Genomic DNA, 25,497 nt, shown 5'->3' on the forward strand with positions numbered 1-25,497 from the left:
ATGCATTCTTTTCTCGCTCGCTATGCCCGCACATTTAAAATCCAACAAAGTTTGCACGAGATTTCAAGATTCAAGATAGTTTATTTAGGCAAAAACATACAATATGTTCATTGCCGAACATGGAATATAACATTGTAATATGACGGTACAAAACAAGGTTTCAAAAAGTTAATATATGAGAAAAGTATGAAAGTAATGATTAACAGGGTATAAGTTACATACAATTAATATATGACAAACTACTATGAAGATAGTCGTAAAATGAAAAACTTTATACAATTATGGAACATTTTCTCTTTTACAGTTTGCTAAATATATATATTTTGCTAATTTATTTATCATACTTTTTTGGTTCGATTTCATAATATGTTTAAACTTATGTAAGCACGAGCTTTAATAATTCTTCATAGTACTAGGTAAAAAAATCCCAAGAAATCGGGCTTAGAAATTTCATGATACCTGCGCAAAAATAAGAATATATCTGACATTTCAGAAAACATTACTATTATTAGCATGTTATTTGTGTTGATTTTGTCACAAAACCTGTCCTTCGTCAATACCAAATAAAGCACGTCAGAATGCACCAGATGGATCCGTTGTTTCAAAATTTTCAGGGTGGGGGCATACCCCGGACCCCCTAGTTGCTCTGCACTACAAATAATTTACTCCATCTAACACAAATCCTGTACTCGCCACTGGTAAAATTATATTTCTAATATATCGCCCGAAAATGATCATGATGATAACAAAATAATTTCTTATTTTCCCTAGCTTTAGAATAGATACATGTAGATAACATGTTTTGATATTGGCTATTTTAAACGAGTTTTGTTTTTTAAAGTATTTTCTGGGCTTGTAAAATTGGGTTAGTGACCGTAAAATTTATCCTGATTTATCTTGTTGAAATGTCAATATGTTTTTAAATCAACAATCTAAGTACTAGGGGTCAATAACAAAACTTGCAATATATAAATTTGACTATATGACAGGAGATAGGAATGTCCAAGTTCAATACCGCAAATGCCGGTCAAAATGTGACCTGATAAGCGGATTTGGTTCATACGTTGTTACTAACAAAGTTTGCAATACAAACTACACTAGCAATGCATGTTGGTTTAAAAGTATTTTATTCAACAAATAGCATGTGATTACAATATATGTTACAAAAGCAAAGGATATTCAATAGTCTTTGGTTTTCAGTATCGGAAATACAGTTCGCAATAAATCCATAAAAATTGACTTCATTAAAAATACGTTTTTATCACTGCCTTACCTTATCATATACGTTTTATAAGCTTTTTGTCTGTCTTTTTAATTTATGGGGAGTGCCTGTTCAACTTCATATAAAATCGGCAAAAAATATACAAGTCATGTTTTCCAGTAACTCGGACTGTTATTTGAATGCTGGTATATTAAACTTATGGCTGTGTATTGTGTCTGGCAGGTGGTCATAAGGTAGGCGGAACATTAGATATTTAACTGGCATCGTTATGACCAATCAGCTATCACCAATTTAAAACCCTTTCATTTTGGAGGCGTTTCCCTGTGTGGTGGTGCCCTTTTCCCCCCATAAACAACATTTATAATATTATCCAAACATATCATGATATAGGATCCGATCAATTGTTACAATTTTTTAATCTGAGAAAGAATAAAACGAAAAACGAACACTGCATGAAGACTTTGGATTTAATACAAAATTAAATGTAACTTATATCATATCAAAATTTTGAAGGCAATTGCATTACAATGAAATATAAATTAAATTTAAATTTACTTTGTGCTTAATTGTTCATAATATAATTTAATTGTTCATGAAATTCTTAAATTTCCTTTGCATTTCAGTTGCTTTTAAAAGTTATGATTTTTTTTATTTGGTGGTAATTTTAGCACAATAAATCTGACAATTTATATGAAGTTAGTAATTCTTCATGCAAGAAAATTTTGAATGCCACTGATCAAATTTCACACAATGTTCAAAAGGCTTTTCAATAAAGGTATAGTTTATGTTTAAAACCCAACCATAGGGCCGTCCGGGCTCGAATGTAAGTGCCAGGTTCAAATGCGAAAAATGCACCTTATTTGTCTAAAAAATCTATTTTACATCAACCAAGACTGAGAAGTAACATGCCTTGGTGCATAACTATTATTTCTATGGAAAGAAATACTTTTGTGTAAGTCCACTGGCACCAGATCATAAAGAAAATGCCTCCGTACGTGTTATACCCTACCCCTAGGTATTCTATAACAACCATGGTCGTGAACGGGAAAGTGCACTAACCCGTTTCAATCGTACATTTCTCAACTTAAACGCGCAGTTCGGTGCATAGGTACCTAGTATATTGAACAAGCGATAATTTATCTTCCATCGTGCACCAGTCACATTGTCTCAATATTCCATATTTCTGAGATTATCAACATATTTTATGCTTTCGTCAACGTTACAGAAAAAACTTGCTTGAACTTCCCTAATGAACATCCGGTCTAGAGGTCACGGCAGTGCGCACATGTTTGGCGAAACGTAAACAAACAAAAACAGATTTTTAAAAAATCACAATTTTACACTAAAACTCGAAATGATGAATGAAATTCATCTTGTATATGATCTTTAATTTGAAATCGTACTTTGGTCTGCATCTGTTCTGTATATTTTATTCATTTTGCACATTTTGCTGCATTTTCACATTTTAGCGAACACGTGTAGTAAAATGACGATTGACATACATTTTCACAACAGCCGATCAGATTGGTTTTGTAATCTAGAACGGAACTTCACCAGGGAAGTTCAAGCAAGTTTTTTGTGTAATGTTGAAATTACTATAAACTACGCGTTGTTTTTCTAAGATAAGATGTATTGAAAAAATGTGACCGGTACACAATAGAAGATAAATTACCACTTGTTTGATATCCATAGTACACATTTACCGCACTGCGGTTTTTAGGTATGAAATGCGCGATTGAAACGGGTTGGTATATTTTCCCGTTCACGACCATGGTTCTTATAGAATACCTAGGGGTAGGGTATAACACGTACGGAGGAATTTTCTTCCTGATCTGGTGCCAGTGTGTAAGTCGTCTTTGAAATAACAGCGAACGGTGTGGGCCATGATCAGACTGCGCGGATGCACAGGCTGATCTGGGTCCACACTGGTTGCAAAGCCTCGAAGATTCCCGAAGGCCCATTTTCTCATGATGCGGCTCAAATAACGCCATTGACGTCGACGACGACGAGGCTAACTTGTGATGGTGCTTATGGCAGTCATTTAATGATGTTGCGATGACAACCAACTCATTGAACATTTGCAGTATAAAACTCAACATGATACATATGTGCTTTTCATGTCAACCCCCATGTTGGACAAACACATTCGTAACACATTTTACCTGTTACGAATGCGATCGCATACGTACGAAATCTGTTACAAATGCGATCTGTTACGAACGTGGTCCTACAGAGCTATGTCTGACTATAATATCTTCATTTCCTTTATTAAATGATACGTTATTGGAAAGAACAAGCTAGTACCTAAGTTAGAAGAAGCCGAAACGGGTTCGAACATTACTAACCGCACCTTTGTGTCTTTGCATGTCTTAGCCGAGTTTAGCATGACCCCTTCAATAATAAAAAAAAAAAAAAATAGGATTTCGAAATTTGATCACCCTCGACTCAAGATATGCACGCAGACACTCACGTGTTCAAAATTACTGAAAGTAATATCAAAGTTGTTTGGAAAATATGTGCGGAAAACAATGAACAAATAAAACCAATGGGTCACCAGGCTTGTTTTTGTGAAAAGTTGCCAGTTTTGAACAAACCCACTATTGCTGAAACTGCCAGCGATTTTTCAACATTTTCATAATTTTCTGCTTTATTATAAATACCAACCAAATATGCATGAAGACAACATAATAGTGTTCTAGCATAATACATGTAATCCATTTGGTCTGGTTCGCGCCATTTTTCGTCCAAGCAGGTGTTGTATTCAAGCGGTCTTAACATAAAATTTAAAAGGAAATACGAAACAAGATTTCTTTTTATTTGTATCAATTATTGTAATGACATAGTATTACAAATATGACTATGGTATAAAATACGTATATAACGAAATCAGTAAAAAGAATAAACCCTATAACCCTGTTATACGGTGTTCCGTTTGGACAATCGTAACTTTTTATTTAATACTAAATCGCGATACGCGATGGTACACGCCCGGTAATCTCCAGAATCATAACCTTTCGGTTATGTATGAAAATGCCTTTGCTGTGATTTCCGGTTATGACGGTTTTCACGTAAAAACAGTGACACAGGTAAGGAATTCTTACGTTTTCTTCCTAATATTACCATAAATTAAAAACCAGCTATATGATTGTCAAAAATACATTTGTAACTTTGGTAGCGGGATAAACCCGCAACCAAAAACAACACTACTTTGGCTTTACATAACCGAAAGGCTATTATTCTGGGGTTTACCAGGCGTGTAAGACAACACAATTTTTTTGAGCCGTACTTCAAGGGCTTTTCATTTTGTAAATTTTTTCAATGACATGCCATTAATACATTGCAATAATGCTCCGGACAAGCATTATTTTTATAAAAAGGGAGAGATTCAAAGCTTTTTAAGGTAGATTTGGTACTTCGACACTGCTCTTGCTAAAAGCCCTGTGCTTTTTAAAAAATTTTCAATAAAATGCGTTAAATACTTAAAAGCTTTTAAATAAAATTTTCGGAGGGACGGACGGAAAGGCGGACAAAGGGGCATGTAGCTCCCTCTCGGGACATAAAAAAAATAGCAATAATAATTTACGATTTACAAAGTTAATGAATCATTGCACCCTCATTTTTTTTTGTTATGTCACAATCCACTTTTTCCCAAAATTTTTATCCGTACATCGTACATAGAAAAAACTAAGAAATCTTAAACGTTCTGAATGTTCAGTAAACCCCTGTAAATATATGAGCCGCCCATGAAAAACCAAATAGTGCGTTTGCGACCACAGGGCCAACCCCGCGCATCCGCATACCTGGTCAAGACCATGCTGTTCGATAACAGTTGTAAAAATTGCATTATTTTAAAAAAACGAACAAAGGATCCTCCCAACTGTGCAGGTTGGTCTGGATCCATGCTGGTCGCAAAAACCATATTTGGTTTTCTCATGATCAGCTCATATTTTTTGTTGGGATTGACATTACAGTTCATGTTTATTTGGTTTTACACCGTATTAAAAAAAAAAAAAAAAAAAAACAGTTGAAAAACAAAATGTTCTTTTCAAATATAAATTTTTTATAGCACCCTACGTAAAAAAATTTGCCTTCATTCTTGTGTTTGAAGCCTGGGAACATTTGTAAAATTTGTTCATTCTCGGAAAACTGCAATTAAGGACACATTACTTACACTGTTAAAAAACCTTTAGTTTTGTCGCTTCTATTAATTTTGTACTCTATGTTTTTTTTAATTTTATGCTACTTTTTATGAAATACTGAAGTAAAGTAAAAAAACTAATAAATCAAATGAATATACCAAAAATTTTTTTCAGTACCCCATTGGGATTACTTTAAAATATATAAACCCTTTGGGTGCCTCGGGCATTTACAAGAGTACTTCGAGTGCATAAAAAATTAAAAACGAAAGCAAGTTTTCCTTTAGTTTTCGCTTCCGCCTCGCCACTAGCGTCGTGCTTTAAACCATTAAAACGAACGAAAATAAATCACAATTAAATCAGTATGTTTTGGACTTCCCAAGTAGCTGTACCGATAAATATTAAAAAAATGTCTTTTCGAAGTCTTCTTGCACAAATTTTGAAGATTTGTGGGCAAATTCAGTACAACCCAAAAAAAACTGTCATTGAACAAATAAATCACAACATATATTCCGGGCATGCAAACAAACAACCCATTTTCTCTTAAGTGCACATCAACAGCATTTCTCCGCGTCCTTTCCACGCGCTTTCATGTCAAAGCATTATCCTCATCCGCCATACTTTTTAAATTTTAACACAAAGAAATTTTCCCCTTTCTAGATACAGTACGAGTTTTCTTCAAAAGCGCCTCTTAAAGACCATTGAGATAAAAAGCCGTTTCCTGGACGAACCCAATAGGCCTACGAAACCTTCTTAGTCTGAAGAGGACCTTTTGAAAAAAAACGAAACTGTATCTGACAAAACCACGATAATTGACAGAAATATTAATGTATGAATAAATACAATGAAAATGAATATTTTTTCTTTCGAAAGAAAAACTTTTAAACACTATCGTGTGCCTTTCAAATTTAACGGTCAACTACGACAAAACCCCCAAAATTTTTCGTGCTTTCAAATTCAAACGGGGGCGTATAGTGTCTGTACTTTGGGTATACACACTGCATGAAAACAGTTCAAAAAATGACATACGCTTTTTTGACGGGGAAACAACGAACAGGACGAAATCCTAGCCCCTCAGACCACAGCTGTTTTCATTGAGGCATGGGACTCCGTTGGGGGATGTGTCATTTGTAAGAGGTACGATAATTTTATCTTTTTTAAAAATATTACGTTCAACAGTTTAAAGAATTTGTTGTGATTTGACCGGCCATGAGAAAACCAACATATGTGTTTGCGACCACATAGACCCAACCGGGCCTCGAAAAGCGCTTCGGGGCAGGACCAGTTGTTCACTAACATTTTTCTCTAATTCAATAGGCTTTGAAAGCGAACAGCATGGGTCCGATCAGACGCGGGGATCGCGGGCTGGCCCTGGTCCATGCGGTCGAAAACCACTATGTTGGTTTTCCCCTAGGGCCCGGGCTCATTTTAATTTTAGACTTCGAAAAAGGGGGGTCTATAATATCGTTAGCAAAACACTCCCCTTTAATTTTTTAAAAAACAGTTTTTTAAAAAAGGGAAAAAAGGGTCACAAGAAGGAAGTGACTTTTCAGGCCAAAAAAAGAAGGGTTTTACTAACTCATTGGGGACAAAAAAAAGCTCTTTGGGTCGAAGAATCCTGCTCCGTATTTATTTTGAAACCCTTTGCTAAATCATGCGTATCTAACTTAACCAAACTCAAACTAAAAATCACCAACAGAGTGTTATTTAAAAAAATAACAAATTGTTTACTTTTCTGGTGAAAAAAAATTTTTGGGGGCCTATTATAAATAATATTTGATTAGGTCTGAAAACGTCGTTCGTTACGCTTATCTTTGGAAATCGGTTTCTTCAATAAATTGGGTTTATGTTCTTATAAATTTACGTTAAAAACAAATTATTTGTAATTTTTTATTGTGTTTGTCTTTTTTAAAACAAGTTTACGCTAGAATGACCTCACTTTAACGTGGGGTGACGCCCAAAGTTTTTGTTGCGACCAAAAAGGAGCGCTACAAATATCTTATAAAAATTGTTTTAAATAAAGGACAAATAGAATCGAAAAAATATAAGAAAAACCCTGTTTTAACACTATTACACATTGGGGCGGTAATATGTCGAAAAAATAATTTTCTGCGCATGTTTTGACAGGAGGGCAACAGTACATGGTAAAGACGAAGAAACGACGGCAGAGCCGACAGTACGATGGACTGTCAACATCATACTGCGCGCTCCACCTTTGGACTGTCGTGTTATCGTCATCGTACTATCCCCTTTTTCGTCACGTACAATGTACCTTCGCCTTCACAAGGAGCAGTCACTGACCTGGACGGAGACCGTAGTTTCACAGGCGCGGCTCACTTAATTTTTAATTTGTCGGGTTTTGCAGTGGGGGTCTAAACTATCATGCCGTTCTGTTTATAAGTTGAAACTAAATTCTTTTTTATGTTTTTTAAAAAAACTTTTTTTCATTGAAATTTTTTAGATAATAATTCTTCAACAAAGATAGTCAAAAATTTTAATTTTTTTAAAAAGGGACATTCTTACACAGGCCATTTTTGACTTTGTTCACGATTTTCACGGCAGTATTAACTGATAAATGCGTTAATACAGGACACTTCTATTTATAAAGTGTTATATAAGTAACAAAATGTTACAAGGCTTTACATGGATGTTACTTTTTTACGGCGCCTTTTTTTTGTCAAAATGTTACACATGTTAACCTCATTCTTTAAAATTCGGGCCCTAAAAAGTTTTTACAGTGTTACATAATTTTAACAAGGATTTACAAGACTGTTTTTTTGGATGTTACTTAGTTTTCGTGTTCTGAGAAGAGGCGGGGCCCTTTTTTTATCAAAATGTTACACAGTTAAAACCTCATTCTTTAAATTTTGGCCCAAAACGCTTTTTTAACAGTGTTAATAGATGTAACAAGGATTTACAAAACTGTTACATGATTTACTTTTTTTACGTGTTCCCGAGAAGGCGTGTTTTGTATAAAAATTTTCCCCATGAAAAACCTCATTCTTAAAATTTGGCCGAAAAAAAGACTTTAGTAGGGTTTTAAGATGTAACAAGGATTTACAAGGTGTTACATGGGTGTACTTAGTTACGTGTGTCTAAGAAGTGGGGTGTTTTTGTAGCAAAAAGTTACACATGTTAAAAACCCCATTTTTTTAAAATTTGGCCGTAAAACACTTTTGTATTTTTATAGATGTAACATGGATTTACAAGGGTGTTACATGGATGTTACTTATGTTACTGTGTCTAAGAAGTGGCGTGTTTTTGTAGTCAAAATGTTACACGTTACACCTCATTTCTTAAAATTTTGGGCCCAAAAAAGTCTTTATATGTTATAAATTTTATAAAGGGTGTTCCCGGGCTGTTTCATGGATGTTACTTATGTTTTCGTTTTTCTAAAAGTGGCGTGCTTTTGTAGTCAAAAGTTCACAGTTACACCTCTTTCTTAAATTTTTGGCAGAAAAACTCTTTATAGTGTTTTAAAAAGTAAAAAAGATGTTACGGCTTTACATGGATTTACTTAAATTTTCTGTGTCTAGGAAGGCGCCTTTTTGAGTCAAAATGTTCAAATGTTTCACCCCATTTCTTAAATTTGCCGAAAAACGTCTTTATATGTTATAAAAGTAACAAGATTTACAAAGGGTGTTACATGGATTTACATGTACGGGGGTCTGAGAAGAGGCCATTTTTTTTAGTCAAAATGTTTCACATTTAAAACCTCATTTTTAAATTTTGGGCCAAAAAAGTCTTTAGTATGTTATATAGATTATCAAGGAATTTTCAGGGGGTCCATGGATGTTAATTATTTACTTGCTGAAAAGTTTCGTTTTTTTAGTCAAAATGTTTCACATGTTACACCTCATTTTTTAAATTTTGGCCGAAAAATTTAGTGTGTTTTTATAATGTAACAAGGATGTTACAAGGGTTTACATGGATTTACTTTTTTACGGGTCAAGAATGGCGGCTTTTTTAGTCAAAAGTTTTCACATTTACACCCATTTTTTAAATTTGGCCCGGGAAAAGTCTTTTGTAGTGTTTTTTTTAATTAAAGGATTTAAGGGCTGTTACATGGGTGTTCTTTTTTTACTTGGTCTGAAAAGGCCGTCTTTTTTTAGTCAAAATGTTACACTGTTTAACCCATTTCTTAAATTTGGCCTAAAAAAGACTTTATTTGGGTTATATAGAATTTAAAAAGGAGCAAGGCGTTACAAAGGGTGTTACTTTATGTTAAAGTGTGTCTAAGAAGTGGGGTGTTTTTTAGTCAAAATTTACAATGTTACACCCCATTTCTTAAATTAGACCGAAAAAAAAGTCTTTAGTATGTTTTATATATTTAACAAAGGGGTTACAAGGCTGTTACTTGGGTGTTGCTTATGTTCTTTTGCGAGAAAGGCGCCTTTTTGTATCAAAAAGTACACATTTACACCTCTTTTTTACATTTGGCCGAAAAAAGTCTTTAGTTGTTTTTTTTAATGTAACAAATGTTACAAGGGGTTTTCATTTATGTTTCTTAGTTACTGGCTGAGAAGGGCGCCTTTTTGTAGTCAAAATGTTACCATGTTACACTCATTCTTAAATTTGACCGTAAAACGTCTTCAGTATGTTAATAGAGAACAAAATGTTACAAGGATTTAAAATGAGTTATTATGTTTCTGTGTCTAAGTAGTGGCGTGTTGTTGTAGGGCAAAAAGTTTAATATGTTACACCCTTTCCTAATTCGGGAAAAAAAAAAGTCTTTAGTAGTTTTATAGATTAACAAGGGTGTTACAAAATGTACATGCAGTTTTTATGTTACTTGGGCTGAGAAGAGGGGCCTTTTTGTAGTCAAAATGTTACCATGTTTCAAACCCATTTCTTAAAATTTGGGGCCCAAAAAAAGTCTTTAGTATGTTTATAGAGATTAACAAGGGGTTACAAGGCTGTTACAGGATGTTACTTTTGTTACGTTTTCTGAGAAGAGGGGCCTTTTTTTAGCAAAAATTACACTTACCCAAATTCTTAAAACGGCCGAACAACCTTTAGTAGGTTTAAAGTTAACAAAGTTTTTTACAAGGAGTTTTCATGATGTTACTTATTTCTGTGTCTAAAATGGCGTGTTTTTCAATCAAAAGTTACGCATGTTACACCCAATTTTTAAATTTTGGCCGAAAACGACTTTTTGTAGGTTTTTTAAAGATGTAACAAGGGTGTTACAAGGCTGTTTCATAGAGTTACTTATGTTTCGTGTGTCTGAAATGGCTCTATTTCTATCAAAAGTTTCACATGTTACACCTCATTTTTTAAATTTTTACCGAAAAACGTTTAAGTAGTGTTTTATAAATTTACAAAGATGTTACAAGGGGGTTCATGGATTTACGTAGTTACGTGGTCTAAGAAGTGCGTGTTTTGTAGTCACAAATTTTCCATGTTAACCCCCAAATTTTTAAATTTGGCCGAAAAAAGTCTTTTTAGTGAATATAAAGTAAAAAGGATTTTACAAGGGTGTTTCAAAGAATATTTCTTATTTTTACGTGTGTCGAAAAGGGCGTCATTTTTTTAAAGGGAAAATGTTACAAAGACAATGTTACACCTCATTTCAAAGGAGAAAGTTTTTAATGTTTTGTGGGAAAAAGGTGTTTCAAGCTGTTACAGGGTGTTATATGTTACGTGTGTCGAGAAGAGGGCCTTTTTGTAGTCAAAATGTTACACATTTACACCTCATTTCTTTAAATTTGGCCGAAAAAAATTTTATATGTTATATAGATGTAACAAGGATTTTTCAAGGCTGTTACATGGAGTTACTTATGATACGTGTGTCTGAAAATGGCGTCTTTATGAGTAAAAAAATTACCCCCAATTACAAAAACCCCATTTCTTTTCATTTGACCGAAAAACTCTTTAGGTTTTAATAGAGTAACAAAATTTTTACAAGGATGTTACTATAGTTACGTGTGCTAAAATGGGGTGGGTTTTTTTTTTTTTCAAAATTTACGCATGTTACACCCCCAAACTTAAATTTGCCGAAAAAAAGTCTTTTTAATGTTATAAAGATGTAAAAGGGTGTTACAAGCGTTACATGGAATTTTCTATGTTACGTGTGTCTGAGAAATGGCTCTATTTCAGTCAAAATGTTTTTCACATTTTCACCTCATTTTTTTAAATTTTTACCGAAAACGTCTTTAGTAGTGTATATAGATTAACAAAGATGTTACAAAGTTTACATGCATGTTCTTATGTTTCGTGTGTCAAAAAGTTTCGTGTTTTTTTTAGTCAAAAGACGCATGTTACACCCCAATTCTTAAATTGGCCGAAAACGTCTTTTGATGTTATAAAGATGTAAAAAGGATTTTTAAGGCTGTTTCATGGGTTTTACTTTTGTTTTCTGGTCCGAAAGAGGGCCCTTTTTTCAAAATTTACATATGTTCACCTCATTTCTTTTAAAATTTGCCGAAAAACGTCTTTTGTAGTGTTTATAGATGTAAAAAAGGATGTTGCAAAACGCTTTTACAGGGTGTTACTTATGTTTTCGTGTGCTAAGTAGTGGCGTGGTTTTGATCAAAATGTTACACATGTTACACCCCATTTCTTAAATTTGGGCGAATACGTCTTTTGTAGGTTTTATAGATTAACAAGGATGTTACAAAAATTTTTACGGGTGTTAATTTTGTTACTGTGTTTGAAAAGAGGCGTCTTTTGTAGGCACTATCTGCATGCTACGAACACATTTAAACGTCTTTACATTTACTTAATGTTACATCTTTTACTTGATTTATTCTGTAACAAATGCAAGTGTGTCACCAAATTGGGCCAATTTTATGCCCTATCTCAAAAATATAACAATTGTTGCTGAAAATATCACAAACCCGTGTTGACGTGTGCGTGGTAAGCTATTAAAGGAATTTAGAAATCATCAGATATTGTAGGTAACGGCTGTGATTTGACACACGCTCTTGAAGCATATCGTCACACCTAGCACGAGTTGAAGATGCCATACAAGTATTATTGACGGGACTGTCTACGCAAAAATAGACTGATTTGATGACAAGTTACAAGGTTATCTAATTTTCATAGTTCTGTTTTTAATACAAGTGAAAGACCTAGTACTTCTTCCTAAAACTTTGTATGTGGCCGTTTGGTAACGCGTACCATAATAAGATGATAAATAGTGCACAAGTTTAATAAAAATGTTCTCACAAACTAAATACAAATTTACTGACAAGTTAATGCTAACATAGTACCAATGACTTCAGGGTTTTTTTTTTTGCTGGGACGTAACAACTTCTGAATCCGTATTTTTCATTTTTTCAATGACAATCAAGAAAACGACAAAGTCACTTGTCCTGACAAACTCAAGCAACTAAAACCTGATGCATTTATTTAGACTTCTGCGAAAAGCTATCAAGATAAAAACTCACAACTTTTACACGGCATGTAAACACTAGCTTTAGCTTTTTTGTAGGTTAGTTGAAGAAAAGCCAATGATGCTTCCGAGGCGGCACTAATTATCGCAAAACGTAAACAAACAAACTTGATTGATGTACTTTCTGTAACAATTTGGACAGTGAAAGTTCAAATATAATCTACCGCTATAAACCACAGAAAATAAAACGTGAAATAAAAGTAACAATTTCTGAAAAGAAAGGACCACTTTTCAATGATATAGTTTTTGTTTCCAAAACTGATACCACTGACTGTAATGGTTGCGTATTGCTAGGTATTTTAGAAAGTTCAAATGTTTTGATTATTTGCTTGTCAGTGTAATTTCTTTGCGTTTTTATTTTATCACAATGACTCACTCATAAGAAATAACTATTTTCTCCAGACCTAAATTTTCAGTTCGATCGCTGTCTTATAAAGTTCGAGCGTTTTTACTTTTGTTCATTCCATTTGTATGAATTTTCGTGAGTCCAATTACTAGTGTGTAAGCAACATTTTAGTAAATGATTCTTTTGAAATTTAAATACTGTATACATTACAACTCTTAACATTATTAAAACAAAGGCGCTAGCTCAGAACACCGAGCCATCTAGACATACTTACTCTCATTAATTAAGGATCCTTTGTACGAACGCAGCTCGGCGAAAGTGTTCAAATGTTTTACTGAAGGACGGAAGTGCAATTTTCGTGTCTCAAACGATTGCTTGTCACAGGCTGTTATAGGTTGAAACCTATGTTTATAAAAACACACTGAAGTAACTTACCTGTTAGGTCTCATTGTGTTATCGTCCTGGTGGAAGTTTATAAAAAATGATATGTTTTAATTAAGGACAGAAGTACAATAAACGATTTATCTTACTTGCAGGTTAACTTATTACTTGTTGATTACTTAAATGCTGTAAAAATGGGCGTTAAACACAATGATATTGAATGTAGATTGATTCGAACTCTGGTTCTTAGCGCCACCTCCGGGGCGTTGGCTCCTCTTTTACCGTTAGCAAATGACGTATTATATTTCTCATAGAAAATGGTACTATATCTATAACAAACTTGATTGATATACTTTATGTAACAATTTGGACAGTGAAAGTTCAAATATAATCTACCGCTATAAACCACAGAAAATTAAACGTGAAATAAAAGTAACAACCACTTTTTTGCTTCCAAAAATGATACCACTGACTGTAATGGTTGCGTATTGCTCGGTATTTTAGAAAGTTCAAATGTTTTGATTATTTGCTTGTCAATATAATTTCTTTGCGTTTTTATTTTATCACAATGACTCACTCGTAAGAAGTAACTTTTTTCTCCAGACCTAAATTTTCAGTTCGATCGCTGTCTAATAAAGTTCGAGCGTTTTTACTTTTGTTTATTCCATTTGTATGAATTTTCATGAGTCCAATTACTAGTGTGTAAGCAACTTTTTAGTAAATGATTCATTTGAAATTTAAATACCGTATACATTACAACTCTTAACATTATTCATACAAAAGCATTAGCTCAGAACACCGAGCCATCTAGACATACGGGCAGCAAAACTGGGCTTGCAAAGTGAAGAGACTTGGGGAAGTGTGGCTATATCCGCACTCTGTTAATATCAGTGTATTTATGAAAATGTTTAAACAAAGATGTCTGGACATGTATATCTCCGAATGGAGAGTATGTAAACGTAATAGTCCAAGTATAATGCTGTTTAACGAAATTTAACAAAACTTTGAAATGACAGAATATTTAATGCTTATGGAAAATCTCAAATATAGACATGTTATCACTAAGCTGGCAAACACTTCTGCCTCTAACTACAAAGATGTTTCCAACATCCCCATCAACAGGGAACGGCAAAGGGAAGCCCGAAGATTAAAAAGGGAAAGGCAGACAAGCCAAGTGACACCAGAATGCATGAAGCAGGGTCTTAAACTGCCTGAGCTACAGACAGCTCTTAGGCAGTTGAAGACAAAGACGTCTCCTGGACCAGATGGAGTCACAAATGAAATGCTGACCCATCTAGGCACTGAAGCAATTTGCAAACTCTTGGAAATTTACAACTACAGCTGGACACAAGGACTGCTTCCACAGATATGGAAAGAGGCAGTCATGATCCCCATCCACAAGAAAGGGAAGGATCCAAAGAAGACTGCAAGCTACCGCCTAATCAGCCTAATCAGCTGTGTTGGAAAGACCATGGAGAGGATTGTGAATGCACGCCTGAAGTGGTACATGGAGACTAACAACCTATTTGCAACGCAACAAGCTGGCTTCAGACAATTCCGCTCCACTGAGGACCAGACCACTTATCTATCGCAAGAGATAGAGGACGCCTTCCAAGAGCAGAAAGTCGTGCTTACAGCATGGATTGATCTGCAGAGGGCGTTTGACAAAGTCTGGACTGATGGACTCCTCGTCAAACTGATGAGGACTGGAGTAGGAGGTCACATGCTGAGGTGGATTAAGTCATACCTCCACAACAGGAGAGCAAGAGTCAGTTTAGAACATGCCGCAGTAGAAGTTCCTGTTGCGTCATGGTGGTCCCACAAGGCGGAGTCTTATCCCCTACACTCTTCTTGCTTTTCATCAATGATCCTGGTGCTCTTATGCTGACGATCTGGTGTTATGGTTAAGGAAAAACATGCCACTACAGCCACATACAGGTGAAAGAAGCCATCAACAAGCTTTCAGCTTGGGCTGAAGATTGGTGTGTATCGATCAATAGAGAGAAATCGTCCACCACACTATTCTCCCTGTCGTCAAAGCAGAGGGCGGGTAAAATCAAGATGGAAATACTTTCGATGTATTGAAGCAGACGAGGCAAAATACCTTGGAGTGACCTTTGACAAACGGCTAACCTGGAAGCCCCACATTAGTCAAGCAGAAGGGAAGGCCCGTAGGAAGCTTGCCATGATGCGCAAACTTGCTGGAACAACGTGGGGAGCAAATGAGCAAATACTCAAGGCAGTATATCAGGGAACAGTGAGACCCCATTTAGAGTATAGCTCAACTGCCTGGTCCACTACTGCCAAAACTAACCAACAGGCTTTAGACAAGGTTCAGAACCAAGCATTGCGGATCATGACAGGTGCTACAAAGTCTACACCAATCTCCTTCATGGAGAAGCTAACAGGCACACAGCCGTTACAAGATAGAAGACATGCAAAGGTTCTGCTTCAAGCAGAGAAGTTCAGGTCTTTTCAAGACCATTCCATGAAAGCCAAGCTAGATGGCTACACAAAGAATCGGCTCAAACGTAGCAGCTTCGTACATGAGGCAAAGAAACTCAACCGAGAGTTCAAAACTGAGCTAGCATACCAACGACTCCCCTAGTTAGTGAAGACATCATGAACCCACTAGCGAATGATCTGTCCTCAGTGACTGTGAGACTTGCTGTTCCTCGTCTTGACCGCGGGAAGCAAGAGGATGAAGGCATTCGGAAGAGCCTCACTCTTGCTATGATCAATGAAGACTATCCTCCGGAATTATGGACTCATGTCTATACAGACGGATCAGCCACATGCGCCGTCAAAGATGGAGGAGCAGGAGTTTGCATTCAATACCCATCTGGCAAGAGAGAAACACTACATGCAGCCACAGGAAAACACTGCAGCAATTACAAGGCAGAGACTGAAGCACTCATGAAGGCCGTCTCAATGGTTGAAGACTCGGCAGAAGAATGCTCCTCAGTCGTCTTTCTCACAGATGCACTGTCTGTCATGGAAGCTCTGATCAACAATAAAGCCCCGCAGCTAGCCAGGAGAATGCAGAGCCTGAGTATAACCTGCAAAGTAGCACTTCAGTGGATTCCATCCCATTGTGGCCTTGCAGGCAATGAAAAGGCAGACAAACTGGCTAAGCTAGGAGCTCAGTCAGAACAACCAACAGAACCTGTGAGTTACAAGGAGAAAGTCACCATCATCAAGGCACTAACGAGACCAAGGATGGAGGAAGATGCTTTTCATCTCCTTGATCGGTCTGAACAAGTGATGATGGTCAGGCTCCGCTCAGGGCACAACAAGCTCAATGTTCACATGTACAAGAAATACAGACTGACATCATCGCCAACTTGTCCATGTGGTGAAGAAGATCAGACTGCGGAGCATATACTACAGAGATGTAAAAGGCATGACCAGGAGCGAGTTGCGACTTGGCCGATAGATACCTCAATCCACCAGAAACTGTATGGAGTCATTGAGGATCTTCGGCAAACCACAAGTTTCATCGAGGCTACTGGTCTGACAGTGTAGATGCGAACGACAAGAAGAAGAATCACTAAGCTAAGGCTGTCATCACATTGTCTGGAAATAGAATATGGAAGACACAGAGGCATTCCGCGAAATGAGCGATTATGTGCACTATGTCAGTTACGAACAATAGAAGATGAGTACATTTTACGTTAGAATGTCCGGTGTATAATGACATAAGAACTCAGTTCATACCTCAAAGATATAGAACTAGGCTAAATATGGTTAAATTCATAGAATTACTGTCATCTTGTAACATTAAACTATTTTACAGACTTGCCAAATATTTGTTAAAAGCCTTTGAGAAAAGAAAATCACTCCTCAATGCAAATTGAAGTCTTTGTTAATGATTGAAAGTAATATTTACGACCATTTCATGTTGCTACGTATATTATTATTGTCATAATTTATCATGATATTGTATATACATAACGTCCGGAGACTATAAAATCATTGCGGTAGGATCGCAGTTTCTTTACTTAAGCTGTGCCATTATTTTTATGACCTTTATTACATGGTTTTATGTATGTATATATGTTGTATATGCTCTCATTTCATTTCATACATACTTATTATGCATGCACATATATGTAATTCATTATCTAATTGTTTAACCAATGTGCTGTTTGCATACGATTTATTAATAAACGTATGTTCTCTTCTGTTCTATACTTTCATTAATTAAGGATCCTTTCTACGAACGCAGCTCGGCGAAAGTGGTAAATTGTTTTGCTGAAGGACGGGTGTGCGATCACGGTTGGTGTCACAAACGATTGTAATGTGAATCGCTTGTCTGTAGGTTGAAACCTATGTTTATAAAAACACATTGATGCAACTTACCTGTTAGGTATCATTGTGTTATCGTCCTGGTGGAAGTTTATTAAAAATGATATGTTTTAATTGAGGAGAGATGTACAATAAACGATTTGTCTTACTTGCAGGTTATCTTATTACTGGGTGTTAAACATAATGATATTGAATGTAGATTGATTCGAACTCTGGTTCTTAGCGCCACCTCCGGGGCGTTGACCCCTTCTATTTTACCGTTAGCAAATGACGTATTATATTTCTCATAGAAAATGGTACTATATCTTTAACATCCTTACATTGTGCAAATCGAATCGGAATACGCGGCAAAAATGTCATCTTTCGTTTTGAATCGGTCTCCTTTTATCAATCTTCAAATACATTTTGTATTACAAATATATAAAGGTAGAACCATTTCTGAGTAGAACTAAACTGCCCTTATATTGAAATATGGTTCTAGGTTGTTACTGAAGGTATCAGATCAAGCCACCTTTTTCTTTCTTTCTTACGTTTTGCGTTCATTGGTGCTACTGGCTCTCTCTTCAACTCAACTCTAAAAAGAGGTGGAGCAAATGCTTGCAGGCCGTGTTTTAATGACCCAGACAAAGCTAGATTTCCGTCCGATATTTCCGTGAACTTCTCGTTTTACACGCCTACACCATACCATGATTAAATGCCAATGAATCTTTTAGCAGTCTTGTAGAGAACAGCATATCCCTGAGGAAATATTCCTCACCACATATGTAGTCAGGTTCATTCCAATTTCGTTTCCTTTTATCTATATAACGAAATGGCATTTTGGAACTATCAAGTTAAATTCATTAAATTGTATTTATAATTTGCCCCAGGTTTTCAGCAGTTTTCAACCAGAAATGTAACAGCTGATGGACACTGACTTCCCTCTCGTAATTATAGATGTCAGTCTGATACACAGTTGACATTATTTTTCGAGGATTTGGCTTCAACAGTGCATGCTGAGTCTTATTCCGAAGTCAGCAAGAATGCCTCATTGGGAAATTTTCAGTAATGGCAACCTTCTAAAATTTGATGATACCTAAAGTCGGTGTATGCCAGATACATACATGTAAATCAAAGAATGCATGTGATGTTTTTCACTGATACGTACACTAGGTGTTACTTTACATCGAATCAAATGAAATCAGCTATACTTTTTCGGCATTACCAATACCAATCATATAAGATCGTCAATATTATCAATGCTTGTGAAATAATGAGTTTCGAATGAAAATACAGTGTTAGTTTAGGCACTTATGAAATTTCAAGTATTGGTGAGATTAAAAAGCAGTAGTTAAAAGAAATGGCAAAGCACAATATTTGAATAAATTCTAGAAATGGCTATGGTGTTCTGCATAATGCGGATATGTTCAAAATTGTGCAAATATTGCAGAAATCTTTGCCATCTTTTCAACATTTTTTTTTTCAGTCGAACCGGCAGAAAATGTTTTTATGAAATCCCGAACTCAATATCTGATGATGACTTCAAAGTTTAGATAGAAAATCTTTACTTTATGATTTATCGTTTATCATTACCGGTTATCATTTTTAAAAAAGTACCGAATAGTTTTATCTTCTGTGATCGAATGATTAAAGGGGTAAGTTCACTGATGGTCAAAATTTGCCCAATCTCAGAAACAGATAAATTGCACACATGTGATAGAGCAATATATATTCTGTTCAAATACCTGACTCATTTCCAGCTGAATGACATCATAATGGTTGCTATGGCAACAATGCTAACTACCTTAAAATCCGTTTTCACTGCAAAATTGGCATTTAATAATGTGTTACTAAACAACAAACAATGCTGTTATAAACATTAACAACACAACAATGATGAATTGCAAGTTGCTTCAATTTCCATCCTATCTTAGGCTACGTTGCTATGGTAACCATGCAAATTTGAGACAAAACATTGTTTTAGTTCTCAGTATGACAACAGTAGATGCTATATGCAAAATTAAGCAGACTATAACTTGTCAAGAAATAATTATCAGAATAATTTGTAAAATAGCAGACAGCCTAAACAATTACCCGAGTGCCGAATGTTCCCATTTTTTACCCGCTGCCAGTAATTGATTCTTTTTCTTGCATGCCTTATTCTTCAATTTGTAGAAGATAAACGAAGGTTTGTATTCAATGCTCTTTTTTAATTTTAAGCCATCAGTAGGTAAATATTAATGTACATCGCTTAATCGTTTTTCGGCGACGCCGTCTAAATTCCTTTTCGTTACCTATGCCACGTGACTTCAGTTTGCAAATCAAACTACTTGATAACGCAATATAGATGATTTATCAAAATGGAAGATTTATGTAACACACTGCCTGATTGGACGAGAGTGTCAATTTCTTTCACTCTGTTGATTGTGCTACGCTGAGTGAAATGTAGACAAAGCGTTTATCCTAAACGACGCTGTTCACAGTTTTAAAGCTAACTTTGGCTCAGTATATTTAGCAAGAATATTGATATATCTCAATATGATAAGTAAGTTTAATAAATATGATAAAAACCTGTTCAAATACCAATATATATCAAATTAAAGAAAGAGCTGAATACGGTCTGCGTATCACATGAATAAGGGTGTGATAAGAGTCTTTTATGTAGAGAAGTGCTTTTTAAAAGATTTTCCTTGTTACAATTGTCGTCTGTATATGAAAAGGTTTCTTGCTTTTGTGACTTATTCAGATTGCATATTAAAATGAGTACTTGTTTGCTTTGATATATTTGTTATAAATTATTTAACTGATTTATTATATATGAATATTTTTCTTTAGTATGGTATGCAAATATTGAACTCAGCTGAAATCTGTTTTATTATATATATGCTATATAATGACTGAATCTCATTACACTGAAATGAAGGTACGCTGCATACGGTTTATCTATGTGATATGACTACGGTCAAACTTTGCTTATAAAACAGAAATATTGAAATAATTACAAATGTATGTTTTGCTTGACCTTCACGTTTTATAGGTGTGACGTTATTGTCCAAAGATTCATGAATAGTGAATATGCATTTGTTAAAGTGGGATCAGTTGGCCTATTTTAGAAATAAATAAAAACAATAAATAAAAAAATCCTTTAATTGATTTTTTCCTCATGTATTCTAATCAAACTTGATTTGTAGAATCTTTATTAGGCCCGCAGCCAACTTTGTTCAGCTGGGACATTGAACCCCTTTTAGGGGCTACTAGAGCTAAAACTAGAAATGCCTTTATACAGCGTCTCATGAACAGCTTGGTGGATCTTTGTCATACTTGGTCTGGAGCATCATTATAAGGTCCTCTTCCAAATTTATTTATATAGGAACTTGGGCCCTATTAGGGACCACTATAGCTAAAAATAGATATGCCTTTCTTCGCATTAACCACTAAAATGTAATGGATTTTTATCAAACTCGATGTGTAACAATATCGTATGGTCTCCTGCTATTTTGTTACAAATGGGGATAGGGACCAATTTAGCTAAAAATATAAACACGTTTAATGACCTCTTCTCATGAACCGCTTCATGAATCTCCATCAAACTACTGTAATTATTCGTCTCGTCTAAGGATAAACGAAACAAAATTGCAACCCTACGAAACCTTTGCGAAAACTTAAAAGAGAAGCATTTAAATTGTTAAAGTGCGGTGTTTAGTTTTGCAATTTGAAAAATGTTAGATGAAAGATGAATGTTAGATGAAAAATTCATAAACTTCTTTCCTTATTACAATTCGCCGACCATCATTTTTAAAGATATTTCTTGTTATCATTGTTTCAGTCTAATAACTACATGCATTTAATATGCATAATAGAAATATTTTTATGCAAAGGCATTTTCAGAGGTTATGAAAAAGCCTTACAATGGGTTAATTACCTCTCCAATTAGTTTACGCAGAAGCATAATGGTATAGTTATGATGTTACTGTTCTCTATACCACCGGTTTTAAAATGGCACGACTGCGTTTTTGGTCGCTTCGAAATAAATATAAAAATATGTCGTATAAAAAGGTAACTTTGCAAAGACAAATTGTGTTCGTAAAGTTATATGCAGTGTTTAATATCCGTATTTTTAACAGTTTACTAAATTTAATGAAATTATAGAGAGAAATGGTCCATTTAAGTTATATCGTGAATTCCTTAAAGACCGCAATACCTATATTTATAGTGGTCTAAATACCCATTTTGGTGACATCTCAGTTTGTCTTGAGGGACTGAAATGTTGGCATTGCCTTAGCCCAATATAAACCTCGTGATATTCTAATCATTTCCTCTTGCCTCTCAGTTCAACTGGCTAGTGACACTCACATGTCCAGCTCAGCTGTAGAAACATGCCACTCCTTCCTGGACAGTTGTATCTGTATTAAACCGACCAAACTGAAACATTAACAAATAGAAGAAAATTTTCCTGCCTGTGGATATACATTCTAACTTATGTTGTTAGGCGTGTTTAATATAAAAAAGCCAGGTACCATATCTATCTATCTTCACCCGTAACCCTTCATCCTTTACCCCTAACCCATTACCCCTTACCCCTACCGTACCCCTATCCCTTATACCATTACCCATTTTGAAATCTTGTAGTGCCTTGTCACATGTCTGTTAACTTTCAATGTGTGAGGACGTACTTTTTGGGATATTATAATTTGTATAATTTTGAGGTAAGATGATTTATTGTTAGTATTTACAGTTATGAATTTAATTGTAATGGATGCTTTCTGATGCAACAGTCTGTTGTAAGGAAATATTTTGTTTATGTTCCTGACGAGGAACATGATTACGCTTAGACACAATAACGTTAATGAATTCGTCGATGAAAATCAATATGATGGTCATAATATATTATATGTTGATATATATGACAATTTTGCTTAAAAACGGAAATAAGAAATGATATTTACGTATTTACTATTTATCATCCCCGTAGAAGACGGGTTGATGAAGATTTCCGTCCTCCTGACGTACGTTCCGTCATTTTGCAAAGAAACTATAAGACATGTTACAGCAATGATATCTTGTGTCAGAAACCGCTTATCCCTAACCCATTATTCATAGCTCCTAATCCGTTATCCATGACCGACTATACCGTTACGCTGTTACACCTACCCCTACCCTTTACACCTTATCCTTCACCCATTACCCTTCACCCCTTTTCCTTCATCCCTTAACCCACACCCCAAACCGTTCACCCCTTACCTTTCACCCCATACCCTTCTACCCTAACCCTTTACCCCTAACCCTTCACTCCTAACCCTCACCCCTTATATTTCACCCCTAGCCCTTCACCCCTTACCCTTCACCCCTAACCCTCACCCCTTATATTTCACCCCTAGCCCTTCACCCCTTACCCTTCACCCTTCACCCTTCACCCCTGGCCCTTCCCCCCTTACGCTTCACCCCTAACCCTTCACTCCTAACCCTCACCCCTTATATTTCACCCCTAGCCCTTACCCTTCACCCTTAACCTTTCACCTCTGACCTTTCACCCCTGGCCCTTCACCCCGTACCCTTCATCCTTCCGTCCTCCTGACGTACGTTCCGTCATTTTGCAAAGAAACTATAAGACATGTTACAGCAATGATATCTTGTGTCAGAAACCGCTTATCCCTAACCCATTATTCATATAACTCTTAATCCGTTAACCATGACCGCCTAGATCGTTACCGCGTTACCCTTAACCCTTCGCCCCTAACCCTTTACCCCTAACCCTTCACCCCTCATCCTTCAACCCTAACCCGAAAACAATTACCACTTACCCCTTATCCCTGCCGTTACTCTGTCCCGTATACCATTACCCATTTTAAATTTTGTAGTGCTTTGTCACATGTCTGTTATCTTTCAATGTGTGAGGACGTATTTTTGGGATTTTATCATTTGGATGATTGTGAGGTTTTGTATATTTACAGTTATGAATTTAACTGTTATGGCTGTTTTCGTATACAACAGTCTGATGTAGGCAATATTTTGTTTATGTTCCTGACGAGGAACATGATTACGCTTAGACACAATAATGTTTATGAATAAGGCGATGAAAATCAAAATGATGGTCATGTATGTTAATGTATATGATAAATTTGCATAAAAACGATAATAAGAATTATCATTTACGTATTTCCTATTAATTATCCCCGTAAAAGACGGGTTAATGTAGATTTTGGGTTGTCCGTCTGTCTGTCATTCTGACCTTCCGTCCTCCTGACGTACGTTCCGTCTTTTTGCAAAGACATGTTACAGCAATGATATCTTGCATGAGAAACCTCGAATCCCTAACCCATTGTTCATAACTCTTAATCCTAACACATTACCCCTTACCCCTACCGTACCCCTACCCCTTATACCATTACCCATTTTGAAATATTGTAGTGCCTTGTCACATGTCTGATAATTTTCAGTATATGATGACGTACTTCTTGGGATATTCACCCCTAACCCTCAGTCACCCCTTACCCTTCATCTCCTGACCTTCACCCCTAACCCTTCACCCCTATCCTTCCACCCTTCATCCATAACCCCAAACTAATTAACCCCTTACCCCTACCGTATCCATACCCCTTATACCACTACCCATTTTGAAATCTTGTAGTTCCTTGTCACATGTCTATAAACTTTCAATGTGTGAGGACGTATTTTTTGGGATATTCACCCCTAACCCTTCACTCCTTACCCTTCATCGCCTACCCTTCACCCCTAACCCTTCATCCCCTACCCTTCACCCCTAACCCTTCACCCCTTACCCTTCATCCCCTGCCCTTCACCTCTGACCCTTCACCCCCTACCCTTCACCCCGAACCCTTCACCCCTTACCCTTCATCCCCTGCCCTTCACCTCTGACCCTTCACCCCTTACCCTTCATCCCCTACCCTTCACCCCTAACCCTTCATCCCCTACCCTTCACCCCTAACCCTTCACCCCTTACCCTTCATCCCCTACCCTTCACCCCTAACCCTTCACCCCTTACCCTTCATCCCCTACCCTTCACCTCTGACCCTTCACCCCTTACCCTTCATCCCCTACCCTTCACCCCTAACCCTTCACCCCTTTCCCTTGATCCCCTGCCCTTCACCCCTAACCCTTCACCCCTTACCCTTCATCCCTACCTTCACCTCTACCCTTCACCCTTACCTTCATCCCTACCTCACCCTGAACCCTTCACCCTTTCCCTCATCCTCCCTTCACCCTAACCTCACCCTTACCTTCATCCCTACCCTTCACTTTACCGATCATTTACCCTTTAACCTTAACCCAAACCAATTACCCCTTACCCCTACCGTACCTTTACCCCTTATACATTACCCATTTTAAAATTCTGTAGTGCCTTGTCACATGTCTGTTAACTTTCAATGTGTGAGAACGTACTTTTGGGGATATCATCATTTGGATGATTGTGATGTGAGATGTTTTACTGTTTATATTTACAGTTATGAATTTAATTGTAATGGATGTTTTCTGATGCAACGGTCTGATGTAAGGAAATATTTGTGTTCTTGACGAGGCACTTGATAACGTTAAGAAACAATAACTTTAATAAATTAGATAATGAAAATCAATATGATGGTCATATATGTTGATCTATTTGATAATTATGCATACAAACGGAAATAAGAATTGTTATTTACATATTTACTATTTTTCATCCCCGTAGAAGACGGGTTGATGAACATTTCTGGTGTTACAGCAATGATAT

Source organism: Mercenaria mercenaria, chromosome 1 (assembly GCF_021730395.1).
Source record: "Mercenaria mercenaria strain notata chromosome 1, MADL_Memer_1, whole genome shotgun sequence".
Taxonomy (NCBI): domain Eukaryota; kingdom Metazoa; phylum Mollusca; class Bivalvia; order Venerida; family Veneridae; genus Mercenaria; species Mercenaria mercenaria.